Source organism: Hemitrygon akajei, chromosome 2, assembly GCF_048418815.1.
Source record: "Hemitrygon akajei chromosome 2, sHemAka1.3, whole genome shotgun sequence".
NCBI classification, from domain to species: domain Eukaryota; kingdom Metazoa; phylum Chordata; class Chondrichthyes; order Myliobatiformes; family Dasyatidae; genus Hemitrygon; species Hemitrygon akajei.
In genome coordinates this window covers 138470454-138486046 of record NC_133125.1, presented here as the reverse complement: position 1 = coordinate 138486046, position 15593 = coordinate 138470454, and the positions used below count along the sequence as shown (strand labels likewise).

General features: G+C 43.7%; 1 long non-coding RNA gene across 1 annotated transcript; it reads right to left on the bottom strand.

Moving 5' to 3' along the window:
• Nucleotides 1-2218: 2218 nt before the first annotated feature.
• LOC140737689 (uncharacterized) lies at nt 2219-15366 on the bottom strand. Its single transcript, XR_012101232.1, has 3 exons — nt 15311-15366; nt 8867-9018; nt 2219-2488 (listed from the first exon to the last, which is right to left on the bottom strand). It is a non-coding gene; the product is annotated as an uncharacterized lncRNA (long non-coding RNA).
• Between the last annotated feature and the right edge of the window lie 227 nt (nt 15367-15593).

The window sequence follows — 15593 nt, the reverse complement described above, 5'->3', positions numbered from 1 at the left end:
GGTTGAGCGAAGAGCCAGTGAGGTGCTATCTACTATGGACCTGTTGTTCCAGTAGACAGATTGGAGCAGATTCAAGTTACTTTTCAGGCAGGAGTTGATGTGTTAAATCACCAACCTCTCCAAAAACTTCATTATTATGGATGTAGTGCTACTAGAAGATAGTCATTGAGGCAGATCACCATGTTCTTCATAGGCACTGGTATAGTTGAAGCCTGCCTGAAGCAGGTGGGTACCCAGTTCTGGTCAAGATGGCACCTGTGTACAACATTCCTTCAGTCAACATCACAAACAAGAGAAAACTGCAGATGCCGGAAATCTGAGCAACACACACAAAATGCTGGAGGAACTCAGCAGGCCGAGCAGCATCCATGGAAAAAAGCACAGTTGATGTTTCGGGCTGAAACCCTTCAGCAGGACTGCATCTTCGGTCAACATCTTCTGTATGTATCATGAAACTTCTTTTATAACTTTTACATTTATTTTTCATCTTGAATCTGATTCTGGCATTGTTGGAGCCTGCGATTTGCAGTTTGGAGATTGTTTGGGTGTCTCACTGCTCGACAGTCTCCGAGGGGATTCCGGTAGGCAGAGGCAACATGGGGGAACCTCGTGGTGAGAAGGCTGTGAGCTGATGTTTGACTCTATTCCACCAATTATAGCTTCCATTATGCACCAATTAAAATGGTGAGGGAGATTAAAACACCAACTGCCTGCTTGCTTATCACTGGGGAACCGCTCTGCTGCTGGAGAGGGAAGACTGCCTTTTTAGTCACTGGTGAGATTGCTTTGCTTCAGAGAGGGAGAATGTTGCCCAGGTTTTCTGTGTTTTGGATGTGGACTTCTTTTCAGCCTTGTATTTGTTTTATATTCTGCGTTTTGGCCTGATATTTCTTGTTCTTTTTTTTATATGCAGGGGAGCCGGATTTGGGGGTTGATGATTATGCTGCTGATCGTTGCTTTCTTGGTTTCTGGAGAAGAAAAAAATTCAGATTTATATACTTCGATAATAAATGAACATTTGAACCTCAGACTGCATAAGTGAGAGGTTAAAGATCTCGCTGAGCCAGTTGATCAGCACAGGTTTGTAGTACTTGGCTTGGTACCCCATCTGGGCCAAATGCTTTTTGTGGATTCATCTCCTGAAGACTGCTCATATGTCGGTCTCTGAGACTGAAATCATGAGATTATTGGGGGCTGTGGGAGTTCATAGTGGTCGCTCCATGTTTTGATTATCAAAGTGAGCATAGAAGGCATCGAGTTCATCTGGCAGTGAAGCCCTGTTGTTGCTTATGTCACTTTATGAGAGGAAACAGTTTTCAAGCCCTGCCATAGGTGTCGAGCATCCTTCATTGATAAATGTTTAGTCTGGAATTGCCCCATTGTCCGTGAGGTGTCTTTCTGGAGATCGTACATGGACTTCTTGAAACCTTCTTGGCCACCAGACTTGAATGCCTCGGATCTGGCCCTCTGCACATTGTGGTTCACCCAGGGCTTCTGGTTGGGGGAAACTCTGAATGACTCCATGGGTCGCACTCATCTACGGCTGTTTTAATAAAGTCTGTGATAACCACGGTGTGTTCATTCAGATCTACAGATGTCTTGAACATGGCCCAGTCCACTGACACAAAACAATCCCATAGCCACTCCTCTCCCTCCGGCGACCACCCCTTTGTTGCCCTAATCTCTGGAGCATTGCTCTTTAGTCTCTGACTGTATGCAGGTAGAAGGACAGCCAAGTGATACAATTTACTGAGAAGTGGTCTGGGCATGGAGCATTCCCTATCTTCGTATAATAGTGGTCTAGAAAGTAGGGAACTCTGATGCTACAAGTTATATGCTGATGGTAATCGGGCAAGGTTTTCTTCAAACAAGCATGGTTGATGTCCACTGCTATGATTTGAAATGCGTTGGGATGGTCTGTTTCTTGTTTGAAGATTTCATTATGTGGTTTCAGTGTTGTAAACCTCTATGGCATTATCAAAGCAATTATTTAACAAATTTGAACATGAAGACAAAAAGTAAACAAATCTATCCAAAGTCAAAGTTAAGTTTGTTGTCATGTGCTTAAGTCCAATGCGAAAAAATCAAATGCAAATAAAGAAAAAATATAACTTGCAACAACATCTCAAGCATTACATATGCAGCATTCACAACAGAAACACATTGTTAACAAAATTACACACAATATTTATCAGAAAGTACACAATTAACATGGCTGAAAGCAAAGCTAGTGCAAAGTGACCAGATTGGTCTTAGTATTGTTAAACTGTAGAGATTAGAGTTTTGTCAGCTGGTTCAAATGGTTCAAGGGGATCTGGTGATGTGGGACTTCAGGCTTCTGTGCCTCCTGCCCGATAGTAGCTGCAAGAAGATGATATGGCCCGCAAGGCAGCAATGTTTGATAATAGATTTTGTCTTCTAGAGGGAGCACCCCCTGTAAATGGTGAGGAGGAATGTACCCGCGATGTATTGGATTAAGTCCACTAGTCTGTGGGGTAAAAAATTCCATTTAGTAGTGTATTTGAATTGCTGTACCAGACCATGGTCAGTGCGGGCAGCGGAGTGGGAGTAAGGAGTGCTCGTGATCGACATACGACTGGAGATCGGAGGATCAGCCGTTGTAGGTAGGCCGAGACCCTTGGACCTACCTGGAGAGTACCTGAGGAGGAAGGTAAAGCTGTGCAAGCGCGGGTGACGTCAGCGGTGAGCGCGGGCTTTAAAAAGCGGCCCACTTTCAGGAGCGGGCAGCGGAGTGCGCAGGAGCAGAGTGCTGGGCTTTGGCTCAGCGGGCTTCGGCGCAAGATGACTTCGACAAGTCTAATCTGAGATCAGGTAATGGGGGAGACAGTTAGAGCAGTGGTGTGCTCCGTATGCAGTATGTGGGAGGTCAGGGTCAACACCGTTGTTCCTGATGACCACACCTGCAATAGGTGCATCCAGCTGTAGCTCCTATCAGACCGAGTTAGGGAATTGGAGCAGGAGCTGGATGAACTACGGATCATTCGGGAGGCAGAGGCAGAGATAGATAAGAGTTATCGGGAGGCAGTCACACCGAAAAGACAGGAGGTAGGCAAATGGGTGACAGTCAAGAGAGGCAGGGGGAACAGACAGAGAGAGAAGAGCACCCCTGTGGCCGTTCCCATCAAAAATAAGTACACCGTTTTGGATACTGTTGGTGGGGATGACCTACCAGGAACAAGCTGCAGTGGTCCTGTCTCTGGCACTGAGGTTGGACCCGCAACTAGGAAGGGGAGGAGGGAAGAGAAGAGAGCGGTATTGATAGGGGATTCTATAGTCAGGGGGGTGGATAGGAGATTTTGTGGGGAAGATCGGGAGTCTCGGATGGTATGTTGCTTCCCTGGTGCCGGGGTCCGGGACATCTCAGATCGGGTGCAGGTTATTCTCGAGAGGGAGGGCAAGAATCCAGATGTTGTGGTCCATGTAGGGACCAATGACGTGGGTAGGATGAGTGAGGGGGTCCTGTGTAGGGAGTTCAGGGAGTTAGGTGCGAAGCTGAAGAGCAGGACCTCCAGGGTAACAATCTCAGGATTGCTACCTGTGCCACGTGCGAGTGAGGCAAGGAACAGAAGGATTATAAAGATTAATACGTGGCTGAGAGGATGGTGCAGGAGGGAGGGCTTCAGGTTTGTAGATAATTGGGCTTTGTTCCAGGGAAGGTGGGATCTGTTCCGAAGGGACAGATTACACCTGAACTGGAGTGGTACTAACATTCTTGCAGGGAAGTTTGCTAGTGCTTCTTGGGGGGGTTTAAACTAAATTTACAGGGGGCGGGGATCCAGAATGTGAGAGAGGATAGCGAGAGGAAGAATAAAGGACAGATGGGGACTACACAGTTCCGGAATATTAAGTGTGTAGTAGAGAAAGGTGAGGCGGAACAAGTGATAAAGAGGACTCATGTACAGAGGGATGGTCTGACGGAACATGGAGTTAAATGTGTTGAAAGAATAAGTAAATTTAGGAAGGACAACAAAATTCTAGGGGCGTATAGCCCGATGGGAGTTCGGGGAGCTGGGTTAAGCACAATAGGCAGCGATTCAAACAGAGAGAGGAGAAATGGGCTAAAAATTCTATATCTGAATGCACGAAGTGTCAGAAATAAGGCGGATGAGCTTGAAGCCCAGGTGCGAATGGGTAACTATGATGTTGTTGGGATAACGGAGACATGGCTGCAGGGAGATCAGACCTGGGAAATGAATGTACAAGGGTATACGTGCTATCGTAGGGACAGAAATGTGGGCAGAGGGGGTGGGGTGGCCCTGTTGGTGAGGAATGAGATTCAGTCCTTTGCAAGGGGGGACATAGGGTCAGGAGAAGTAGAGTCTGTGTGGATAGAACTGAGGAACAGTAAGGGCAAAAGGACCCTAATGGGTGTTGTCTACAGGCCACCAAACAGTAGCATGGATATTGGGTGCAAGTTGAATAGGGAGTTAACATTGGCATGTGGCAAAGGTAATGTCACAGTAGTTATGGGGGATTTCAACATGCAGGTGAACTGGGAGAATCAGGCTGGTGCTGGACCACAGGATAGGGAGTTTGTAGAGTGCCTACGGGATGCGTTCTTGGTACAGCTTGTACGAGAGCCGACCAGGGACAAGACTATTCTGGATTTAGTGTTATGTAATGAACAGGATTTGATAAGCGATCTCGCAGTAAAGGAGCCATTAGGAGGTAGTGATCACAATATGATAAGCTTTTATCTGCAATTTGAGAAGGATAAGGGCAGCTCGGAGGTGTCAGTGTGGCAGATGAACAGGGGAAACTATGGAGCCATGAGGGAGGAGATGGCCAAGGTTGACTGGACAGATAGCCTAGCAGAAAAGACAGTGGAACAGCAATGGCAGGTATTCTTGGGAATAATGCACAAGGTGCAAAATCAGTTCATCCCCCAGAGAAGGAAGGATTCAAAGGGGGGAAAGGGGCCACAGTGGTTGACAAAGGAAGTCAGAGATTGCATAGCATTAAAAAAAAGGAAATATGACAGAGCTAAGGTGAGTGGGAGGACAGATGATTGGGAAGTTTTTAAGGAACAACAGAACTTAACTAAAAAGGCAATACAGGGAGAAAAAATGAGGTACGAACGCAAGCTAGCCAGGAATATAAAGGAAGATAGCAAAAGCTTTTTTAGGTATGTGAAGAGAAAGAAGATAGTTAAGAACAACGTTGGGCCCTTGAAGAATGAATTGGGTGAAATTGTTATGGGAAACAGAGAAATGGCAGAAGAATTTAATGAGTACTTTAGATCTGTTTTCACTACGGAAGACACAAGCAATCTCCCAGATGTATGGATGGACCAAGGACATAGGGTAACAGAGGAAATGAAACAGATTGACATTCGGAAGGAAACGGTGATGAGAAGACTGATGGGACTGAAGGCTGTCAAATCCCCAGGTCCAGATGGTCTGCACCCTAGGGTACTAAAGGAGGTGGCCCTGGAAATTGCGGATGCATTGGTAATCATTTTCCAATGTTCCTTAGATTCAGGATCAGTCCCTGAGGATTAGAGAATGGCTAATGTTATCCCACTTTTTAAGAAAGGAGGGAGGGAGAAAACAGAGAACTATCGACCTGTCAGCCTGACATCGGAGGTGGGGAAGATGCTAGAGTCCATTATTAAGGATGAAATAGTGGCATATCTAGATAGCAGTGATAGGATTGGGCCGAGCCAGCATGGATTTACCAAGGGTAAATTATGCTTGACTAATCTGTTGGAGTTTTTCGAGGATGTAACCAGGAAGTTAGACGGGGGAGATCCAGTGGATGTAGTGTACCTTAATTTTCAGAAGGCATTTGATAAGGTCCCACATAGAAGATTGGTGGGTAAAATCAAAGCTCAGGGCATCGGGGGGAAGGCATTGACATGGATAGAAAACTGGTTGGCAGATAGAAAGCAAAGGGTAGCAGTGAATGGGTGTTTCTCGGAATGGCAGGTGGTGACTAGTGGGGTGCCACAGGGCTCGGTATTGGGACCACAGCTGTTTACCATTTACGTTAACGATTTGGATGAAGGCATAGAAAATAACATCAGCAAATTTGCTGATGATACTAAGCTGGGTGGCAGTGTGACATGTGATGAGGATGTTAGGAGAATTCAGGGTGACTTGGATAGGCTGGGTGAGTGGGCAGATACTTGGCAGATGGCGTTTAATGTGAATAAGTGTGAGGTTATCCACTTTGGGAGTAAGAACAGGAAGGCAGATTATTATCTGAACGGTATAGAGTTGGGTAAGGGAGTAATACAAAGAGATCTCGGAGTCCTTGTTCATCAGTCACTGAAGGTGAATGAGCAAGTGCAGCAGGCAGTGAAGAAGGCTACTGGAATGCTGGCCTTTTCCTCTTGCATTTGTACAGAGCCCTGTTGAGACCACACCTGGAGTATTGTGTACAGTTTTGGTCTCCAGGGTTAAGGAAGGACATCCTGGCTGTAGAGGAAGTGCAGCATAGATTCACAAAGTTAATTCCTGGGATGTCTGGACTGTCTTACGCAGAGAGGTTAGAGAGACTGGGCTTGTACATGCTGGAATTAAGGAGATTGAGAGGGGATCTGATTGAAACATATAAGATTATTAAGGGATTGGACAAGATAGAGGCAGGAAATATGTTCCAGATGCTGGGAGAGTCCAGTACCAGAGGGCATGGTTTGAGAATAAGGGGTAGGTCATTTAGGACAGAGTTAAGGAAAAACTTCTTCTCCCAGAGAGTTGTGGGGGTTGTGGGGGTCTGGAATGCACTGCCTCGGAAGGTAGTGGAGGCCAATTCTCTGGATGCTTTCAAGAAGGAGCTAGATAGGTATCTTATGGATAGGGGAATCAAGAGATATGGGGACAAGGCAGGAACTGGGTATTGATAGGAATTGATCAGCCATGATCTCAAAATGGCGGTGCAGGCTCGAAGGGCCGAATGGTCTACTTCTGCACCTATTGTCTATTGTCTATTGTCTATTGTCTAACTAGTCGCTACACTTTCAATAGAACATCTGCACAACTTTGAAGAATCACTATTTTACTTTTTATTATCCTTCTTTGACAGTACAATAAGTGATGTATAAACACAGCATTAGTTTGCCAGATCACACAGCCACAGGACTGTATAATGACATATCACAGACGGAGGCAATTTTAACATTTTGCTTGCACTATCACCGAATGATATTCAAGTAGTCACATGTGATCCTTTTCTTCCCACAGAGTCCAATAAATATTTCCTGCTCAAGTACTTAAACAATTCCCTCTGAAATTTATTATTGCATCTGCCTTCACCAACCTCTCAGATAGTTCATTTCAGACTGAAATAACTCACTGCATCATTTTTTATCTCAGAATTCTTCTGGTTTTGTTGCTAATTATCTTAGTTTTTGAATGTTGACTTTTCCATTATTGGAACTAATTCACCTTGAGTATTTTTTCAGCAAGCCTTTACAACAATTTCAATACACTTCTCTGATGTAACTCATTTTGCTCAATGACAATCAAAGCCAGCATCTCCTTCTTAATGGACATAATAGCATTGTGTACAGCATGGTAAAGCATTCCAAGGTATGAAATTAAATAAAATTTGATGCTGCGTCACATGTAGAAGATGACTGAAAATTTGTTTAAACTGTGGGTTCGACTAAGCAGCTTCAAAGAAGATAAAGAGGTGCAGAGACAGGATGGTTGAGGTAGTGAAATTCACTGTCTAGGACTTTAGTGGGATAAAGATACAACCCTCAATGGTAGTCTTTCATTGCTTGCTCTGTTTCAAAGATGCAATCCTCTGTGTCATCCACAAGGTCATAGGATCAAACAGATAAACCGTGCTCCATCCCATCCCTCCACTTCTATTGATACTATCTCAGTCTTTCCAATCCAGATGAATGGTCTTGACCCAAAACCTCTTGCCCAATGGCAGCAGTGACAAGAGTCCATAGTGCATGTCCTTGTGGAGGTCAGTCATGATTTCTAGCACGCCCTCATGTGCACTGAATGAAAATTGGTCCCAGATCGCCCTACAGCCGCCATCTCAACTCTCGCTCTGCATCCTTCCTCGCACACTCACACTCAGCAAGAGCTGCAGGCACCTTTAAGGTGACAGGAATCCACAGAAATTCTGTAAGTGATTTATGGTGACTACAAGATTAAAGCACATCAAAGTCCTGGCAATGAATAAATCTTCTGGTGGGGATCAAATTAATCAGTCCCTCTCATCTGCTGTGCACATTTGGAAAAATTGAGGTTGTGTGTCAGGTAGGTATAAAAATAGTTAAAAATTTGATGGATGTATGTTGAGTATTTGCATTTTAGATGACTATAATTTCACAACCTTAAAGGAGTAACTTTGATTTAGAATATCATCTCAATGATTTGTAAACCTTCAAATATAAAGACCTGTAGCATACCCCGTCAAACTAAGAACCATCATAATAATATAATGATAGCATCAAAGGTTGATAGGAAAGATGATTGATTATGTTTATTTGGTCTAAAAGCTTCTTTTACGAGACACAGCAGTGAAAAATAGCTCTGAATGCCTATACACCTTCTGTGATTCAGGTTCTGAGCACTAAGCTGCAATCAAAATCCACCACACGCTGAATGAATTCAGACACCACTAGGCTGCAAAAATAACTAAAAGGGGAAAAGTTGTCTAAATTTGATTAGCAGCATAATTAGGTATCCAAAATGGTATTTTTAAGATATCACCCACAGGTGGAGTGAAAAGGGAATGATTTGAAAGGGTGATGTGAATGGAATACACCACTGCTTCATCTAACTAGCTGCTCCCCCTGTTAGACTAAAATATACCTGTTCACTTGTTGAAATACCACTTTGACTTGGCAGGGTTGAAAATTAATCCATCGCCCACACACCTGGTTCCTCAGTCACTATGCTACGGTAGCGAAGCAGTTGGCATGATTCTTTGCAGCACAAGCAATTAGCGACTGGGGTTCAAATCCTGCTGCTGTCTGCTGGGAGGTTGTACCGCTTCTTTGTGACAGTGTAGGTTTGTTCCAGTTTCCTCCTGCGTTCCAAAAATGTACAGATTAGGAAATTGTGGGGATGCAATGTTGGCACCAGAAGCACGGCAACATTTTCGGGCTGTACCCAGCATATAAAACCATAAGCCCAAAAGATATAGGATCAGAATTAGGCTATTTGGCCCATCGAGTCTGATCCACTGTTTCATCATGGCTGATCCATTTTCTCCCACAGCCTGAATCTCCTGCCTCCTCCCCGTATCCCCTTCATGCCCTGACTAATCAGGAATCTAATAACCTCTGCCTTTAGTATACCCAATGACTAGCCCCCACAGCTGCCTGTGGTGACAAATTGCACTCTCTCACTAAAGAAATTCCCCCTCATCTCTGTTCTAAAAGGATGTCCTGCTATTCTGAGGCTGTGTCCTCTGATCTTAGACTCCCATGCATAACATCCTCTCCACATCCAATCTATTGAGGCTTTTCAACATTCAATAGGTCTCAGCGATGTCCCCCCTCATTCTTCTGAATTCCAATGAGTGGAGGCCTAGAGTAATTATGCACTCCTCATATGACAAGCCTTTCAATCCCAGAATCATTTTTGTAAACCACCTTAGTACCCTCTATGTTATCAGCACATCCTTTCTTAGATACAAGGGGCCTGAAAGAGCTCACAACACTCCAAGTGAGGCTTCACCCGTGCTTTATAAAACATCTATAATATGTTCTTGCTTTTATATTCTATTCCTTTCGAAATGAATGATGACATTACATTAGCCTTCCTCACCACAGAGTCAACCTGTATATTAGTCCTTCAGGAATCCTGCACAAGGACTCCCAAGCCCCTTGGGCCTCAGATTTTTGAGTTTTCTCTCCACTTAGAAAAAGATCTACACTTTTATTTCTTCTACCAAAGTGCATGACCACGAACATCCTGACACTGTATTCTATCTGCCACATCTTTGCTCATTCTCCTAAATCCTTCTGTGCCCTCTCTACTTCCGCAAAATTATCTGCCCTTCCACTTATGTTCATATCGTCCACAAACTTAGCTGCAAAGCCATCAATTCCGTCATCTAAATCACTGCCATATAAAATAAAAAGTAACAGTCCTAACACAGGCCTGCGTGGAACACCACTAGTCATCAGCAACCAATCAGAAAAGATTCCCTTTATTCCCTCTCTTTACCTCCTGCAAATCAGCCAATGCTCAATTCATGCTCTTTCCTAAAATAACATGGGCTATTAACTTATAAGCAACCTCACGTGTGGCACTTTGTCAAAGGCCTTCTGAAAATCCAAGTATACAACATCTACCAATTCTCCTTTGTCTATTCTGCATATTATTTCTTCAAAGAATTCCTACAGATATGCCAGGCAAGATTTTCCCTTCAGGAAACCATGGTAACCATCGTCCCTTTAATCACATGCTTCCAAGTACCCTGAAACTACATCCTTAACAATCAACTCCAACATATTCCGAATTACTGAGGTCAGACTAGTTGGCCTATAATTTTCCTTTTTCTGCCTCTCTCTCTTTTTGAAGAGTGGGGTGACATTCGTAATTTTCTATTCCTCTAGAACCATGCCAGAAACAATTGATTCTTGAAAGATCATTACAAATGCCTCCACAATCTCTTCAGCTACCTCGTTCAGTACTGTGGGGTGTAGTCCATCGGGTCCAGGTGACTTAACTACATTGCCTTTTAGTTTCCCAAGAATATTCTCGCTAGTAACAGCAACTTCACACTGCTCTGCCTCCTGACCCTCTTGAACTTCTGGAATACTGCTAGTGTATCCCACAGTGAAGACTGCTGGAAAATACTTATTCAATTCATCCACCATTTCCTTGACCTTCATTACTACCACTCCAGCATCATTTTCCAGCAGTCTAATATCTACTCTCGCCTCTCTTTTACACTTTATATTTCTGAAGAAACTCTTTATATTCACTTTAATGTTATAGGCCAGTTTACCTTCTCTTCCTTCTTTATGGCTTTTCTTAATTGCCTTCTGTTGGTTCTTAAAAGCTTCCCAATCCTTTAACTTCCTACCAATTTTGGCTCTATTTTATCTGCCTTCTTTGGTTTTTATGTTGGTTTTGACTTCCCTTGTCAGCCACGGCTGTGTCATCCTGCCTTTAGAATACTTCTCCTTTGGGATGTATCTATCCCATACCCAATCCAGAATAGCTGATCCTCTACTGGACTAATCCACAAGCTGCTCTAAGACATTCTACAAATTCTCTTACTTGGAATTCAAAACCAGCACCAACCTGATTTTCCCAATTTGCTTGCATATTGAAATCCCCCATGACTAGCAGAACATTGCTGCTTTAACATACAGTTTCTATCCCTCGTTGTCCTGGCTCCTGTTCAGGGGCTTGGATACTCCCATCAGGATCTTTTTACCCTTGCATTTCCTTCACTCTATCCACAGTTCTACATCTTCCCACCCTATGTCATTTTTTTTCAAGGATCTAATTTCAATTTTACCAACAGACCAACGCCACCCCCTTTGCCTACCTACCTGTCCATTTGATGCAATCTGTATCTTGGATGGTAGACGCCTAACTATAATCTTCTGTCAACCACAACTCAATGATGCTCATACCTGCCAATCTCCAAATGCACTATTAGACCACCTACCTTATTTTATACACTGTGTGCATTCAAATACAACACCTTCAGTCCTGTATTCATTACCCTTTTTGATTTTGTCCCCTTGTTATACTGCAATTTATCCCACTGACAGCAATCTTGCCCTTTCATCTGCCTGTCCTTTCTGCCAGTGTCCCTACACACTGCTTATGCTTGCTTACCAGCTGCCCCACCCTCAGCCCTATCACTTAGTCTCCCACCCCCCCCCCCCCCCCCGCCAAATCAGTTTAAACTCTCCTCAACAATTATAGCAAACCTGCCCTAAAGGTATTGGTCCCCCTTGGGTTCAGGTGTAACCCGTCCCTTTTGTTCAGGTCATACCTTCTCCTGAAGAGATTCCAACGATCCAGAAATCTGAAACCCCACCCTGCGCATCAGTACCTCAGCTACTCATTCATCTGCCAAATCATCCTATTCTTACCCTGACAGGCACATGGCATAGGAGGCAATGCAGAAATTCCTACTCTGGAGGTCCTGCTTTTCAGCATTTTATCTGGCTCCCTAAAATCTCTAATCAGAACCTCCTCACTTTTCCTACCTATGTAATTGGTGCCAATATGTACCAAGACTTCTGGCTGCTCACCCTTGCCACTTAGAATGCTCTGGACCCGATCCAAGATGTCCCTGACCCAGGCACCTGAAAAGCAACATACTGTCCAGGTGTCTATATCGCAAACACAGAATCTCATCTCTATTCCTCTAACTATGCATTGCTGCAGCCCTCTTCACCTCTCTTCTCTTCTGAGCCACAGAGCCCGACTTAGTGCCAGAGACCCAGTCACTGCAGCCTCCTGCCCTCAACAGTATACTAAGTGGTATACTTATTATTGAGGTGAATGGCCACGGAGGTACTCTGCACTGGGTGTCCGTTTCCCTTCCTTCTCTGGGCAGTCACCGAGTTTCCTACCTCCTGTCACCTCGGGTGATTACCTCCCTGTAGCTCCTATGACTTCCTCAGTCTTTGTTAACATGTTCTCTGAGGAGCCGCAGCTCAGTACATCTAGTGAAGATTTGGTTATCTGCGAGGTTGGAGGTCTGCCCCAATGATTTTATGTTGGACTTTCCTGAACCAAACTCTATCTCAAAAGATGGCTGGACGTCTTGCACAGCTTTGTACATTTGTTCTAGATGAAGTCATTCATGGAATTAGTGGAAGCGTGATATCAAGGCCACTCATGGCACTGGCTCCTTTATTAACGGGTCTTTTGTATGCCATGACTTTCTCTGAACATGACAAAGCACTGCTCCATCAGATTCACTGAATTCCTGATTCCCATCCATTTCTGGCTCTCTGTCAACAGACCTCTCGGGAAACACTTCATCATCTATTCAAGCAGTGAGTCTGGACGTGCTGCCGTCTGTACTGCTGGTGGAGTGACTTTGATGCATCGCCTGACCTTTTTTAGTGAGAATCTCTTTCTTCAGTCTTATTTTTAGCATTCTTTCAAGTTGATAATTTTGAACAGAGCTTAGTTTCTTCATTGTGTTAAAATTAAAACTTACAAGTTGTCTGATCAGTAGACAAGCACAGCTGCCTCATTTCCCTTTAACATCTGATACCATTAAACACCTCTCTATTCTTTCATTAATTTTCAATAGACCCTGCAGAGGCAATTAAGTATTTTATCTTCCATTAAATACAACTGTCTCATTTTTCTAATATTCAAGTTGATTAGGATAGCCCCTTTTGTTTCTACCCCAATGAAAGGTTGGTCCATCATGTTTCTTTTAAGCTTTGCCTTCACTGAATTTCATGCTCAGTCTTTGCTACCTTGTGTTCAACTGCAAAGGTCAGCTAATCCTAGTTCTGTTCCCACTTAATCTAACATCACAAGCACTTCCTGTCAGAATCAGATCTGCCCCATTAAAGTTCTCACTGTTTTTCTTCCATCATCTTTTCCTCACAGGCCCAAGAAATAGTGGATGCATTAGTGATAATTTTTCAAAACTCCTTAGATTCTGGATTAGTTCCTGAGGATGGGAGGGTGGCTAATGTAACCCCACTTTTTAAAAAAGGAGGGAGAGAGAAATGGAGGAATTATAGACCGGTTAGTCTGACATCGATGGTGGGGAAAATGCTAGAGTCGGTTATCAAAGATGTGATAACAGCACATTTGGAAAGAGGTGAAATCATCGGACAAAGTCAGCATGGATTTGTGAAAGGAAAATCATGTCTGACGAATCTTATAGAATTTTTTGAAGATGTAACTAGTAGAGTGGATAGGGGAAAGCCAGTGGATGTGGTATATTTAGATTTTCAGAAGGCTTTTGACAAGGTCCCACACAGGAGATTAGTGTGCAAACTTAAAGCACACAGTACTGGGGGTATGGTATTGATATGGATAGAGAATTGGTTGGCAGACAGGAAGCAAAGAGTGGGAGTAAACGGGACCTTTTCAGAATGGCAGGCAGTGACTAGTGGGGTACCGCAAGGCTCAGTGTTGGGACCCCAGTTGTTTACAATATATATTAATGATTTAGATGAGGGAATTAAATGCAGCATCTCCAAGTTTGCGGATGACACGAAGCTGGGCGGTAGTGTTAGCTGTGAGGAGGATGCTAAGAGGATGCAGGGTGACTTGGATAGGTTAGGTGAGTGGGCAAATTCATGGCAGATGCAATTTAATGTGGATAAATGTGAGGTTATCCACTTTGGTTGCAAGAACAGGGAAACAGATTATTATCTGAATGGTGGTCGATTAGGAAAAGGGGAGGTGCAACGAGACCTGTATGTCATTATACACCAGTCATTGAAGGTGGGCATGCAGGTACAGCAGGCGGTGAAAAAGGCAAATGGTATGTTGGCATTCATAGCAAAAGGATTTGAGGACAGGAGCAGGGAGGTTCTATTGCAGTTGTACAAGGCCTTGGTGAGACCGCACCTAGAGAATTGTGTGCAGTTTTGGTCCCCTAATCTGAGGAAAGACATTCTTGCCATAGAGGGAGTACAAAGAAGGTTCACCAGATTGATTCCTGGGATGGCAGGACTTTCATATGAAGAAAGACTGGATCGACTAGGCTTATACTCACTAGAATTTAGAAGATTGAGGGGGGATCTTATTGAAACCTATAAAATTCTAAAGGGATTGGACAGGCTAGATGCAGGAAGATTGTTTCTGATGTTGGGGAAGTCCAGAACGATGGGTCACAGTTTAAGGATAAAGGGGAAGCCTTTTAGGACCGAGATGAGGAAAAACTTCTTCACACAGAGAGTGGTGAATCTGTGGAATTCTCTGCCACAGGAAACAGTTGAGGCCGGTTCATTGGCTATATTTAAGAGGAAGTTAGATATGGCCCTTATGGCTAAAGGGATCAGAGGGTATGGAGAGAAAGCAGGTACAGGGTTCTGAGTTGGATGATCAGCCATGATCATACTGAATGGCGGTTCAGGCTCAAAGGGCCGAATGGCCTACTCCTGCACCTATTTTCTATGTTTCTATGTTTCTACATAGTTTGATTCTGATTGAGAGAACTTGGAACGGTTCAAGAGGAGTTGACCCTTCAGTCCAAAAATGTTGTGTCAAATGAATTAAACTAATGACACATCATTTATTCTGCCTGTATATAGTCCATATTACTCAAAACACAATGTGTTTGTGTTCAAAAAGTAGTGATCTTTGTCACTGATATTTGGTGAGAAATAAACAGTAAGACAATTCAAAACCATTTTACTCACTACGGTTTCAAGCATTCAGGTTTGGAGATGCCAGAATCGGTCTGGAGTGAAAATGAAAGAATTTAATTACTTCAGTAAGTTAGGAACTTTGAAGAACTTGAAGGCATCGACAATCATTTTGAATGTTACAATGAAAATGAAAATTTGGAGGATACAGTCTTCAGAAGAATTGTATGAGGGCGGTCCATTATCTATACTAGGTGTATGCACTGATTTCGCTAATTTACAGTCGTGCAAATAAACCATGGCAGCATATGCTGGATAAATTCATCCATTGGTTGCT